Source organism: Nicotiana tomentosiformis, chromosome 4 (assembly GCF_000390325.3).
Source record: "Nicotiana tomentosiformis chromosome 4, ASM39032v3, whole genome shotgun sequence".
NCBI lineage: Eukaryota > Viridiplantae > Streptophyta > Magnoliopsida > Solanales > Solanaceae > Nicotiana > Nicotiana tomentosiformis.
The window spans coordinates 97352860-97355012 of NC_090815.1; positions in this window are offsets into that span (position 1 = coordinate 97352860).

Consider the following 2153-nt stretch of genomic DNA (forward strand, 5'->3'; position numbering starts at 1 on the left):
GAATGGTTGATTGCTCGTAGACTATGGTCTTTCCGTGTTATGGTATATTGTGTTATTTACCTCTCCATGGTTATGGCCATGCGCTTCATGTACTTGATGTCGAATTGTGTGTAGGTGTTGATTTTGAGCATTGTGGCTTGAGGTATTTCGTATGAACCGGTGTTGGATGGGTCGCGCATTGCAGCGGGCCTATGTTAGGACATGATCCTTTGCGTTAGATTTGTGTGCCTTAATCCTACTATGTGTGATGGGTTCATAGCATTGCGGTGTAGTGGTACTTGTTGATCTGATGAGTGGTTATGAGTTTCTCTGCATTGCTTTCATCATTAGTAGTGTACGGAGGTTTTGAACAAGGTTTTATTTGATGAGGTTCATTACCGATATTGGGTTTGTTTAGAGCAGCTACTGCTATCGAGAATTATTTCTACGAGTATGCTAGTTGTGTGGTATGTCATGTGATTACATCTTTGGTTATGGTTATGGCTTGATATAGCGTGTTCGGACTTATACAGTATGTAGATGAGAGATTCGAGTCTTGTAAGGAATTTCAGATGTTGGGAATTGAGTTCCAAGATTTATGGGCTAAGTTCAACATAATAATCTTCAGCTATGTCATGTGGTCAGGCTTTCATGGTTTGGGTGACGTGGGGTCACCCCCGAGTATGTGAATAATAAGGTTACACGACGATTGATTGCTTTGGAACACCTCTTGGCACTTTCGAGGACGAACGTATGTTTAAGTGGGGGAGAATGCAACAAACCAGCCGGTCGTTTTAAGCATTTACATTCTATTTAGCTATTTGATGTCTTGAGAAGCATCTTATGATATATAATGACTTGTGTGAATCGCCGATTTTGGTTTTTAGGCTATTCGGAATTGATTTAGAAGAATGATTCTCAACTAAGAAGCTTTAAGTTGGAAGAGTTGACCAAGTTTAAATTTTAAGTATTTGACCTCGGATCGGAGTTTATAAGGTTCTGTTAGGTTCGGATGGTGATTTTAGACTTGAGCGTATGCCCGGATTCGCATTTGGATATTTTTAGAAAGTTTCGGCACATTTTGGCAAAAATTGGAAGGTTGGGAGGTTTGACCGAGAGTTGACTTTATTGATATTGGGTTCGAATTTTGATTCCGGGAGTTGGTATAGATCCGTTGTGTCATTTGGAACTTGCATGCAAAATTTGACATCATTTCGGGTTGATTTGATATGATTCGGCGCGAGTTGTAGAAGTTGAAAGTTCCTAAATTCATTTAAGTTCAATTTGATGTACGGTTCATAGTTTCAACAATGTTTAATGTGATTTGAGACCCCGAGCGGGTCCATATTTTATTATGGAACTTGTTGGTATGTTTGGACGGGGTCCCGGGGGCCTCGGGCGTGTTTCGGATGGGCTACGGGCCATTTTCTTATGTTTTGGAGTGTTGCATTTCTGGTGTCTGGTGTCCTCTTCTGCGATCGTGTAGGTGTAGCCGCGATCGCGAAGGCAGTTTGGTGGGCTGGCCCTTTTTCCTCTTCGCGTTCGCAAGGATCACTCCGAGATCGCGTGCGTGTGTGTAATTGCTTCTTCGCGTTCGCATTCGGCCTTCCGCGTTCGCGTAGTTTTGACCCTGCTCGGGAGGCCGGCTCTTTGTTGTTCGCGTTCGCATAGCTATGTACGTGATCGCATACTTTGAGGTACTGATGAACCGTGTGGGCCAGTGTCATTTCTTTTTCACGATCGCATGGATTCATTCGCGATCGCGTAGTGCATATTTGTGGTAGTTAGTATTTCTTCTTCGCGATCGCATGTGTACTTCCACGATCGCGATGTGCAAGTATCTGGGCAGCAAAATATATTTTCCAAAATCGAGGGTTTGGCCATTTTTATCCTATCTTGAGTTGTAGACCTCAGATTTGAGAGAGTTTTCATGGGGTTTTCAAGCAAATCGTTGGGGTAAGTGTTCTTTACCCGGAATTTATTATATTTCATAATTACATCTTTATTTTTATCTTTTAATTAGTGGTTTGAGTTGGGAAAAATGAGGATTTTGAGAAAAACTTTCAAAAATATAAAATGACGATTTGAAGGACGAATTGATATCGCAATTTGGTAATTCTTGTAGACTTGTTATCGAATGGGTGTTCAAATTTTATAATTTTGGTCGGGTTCCG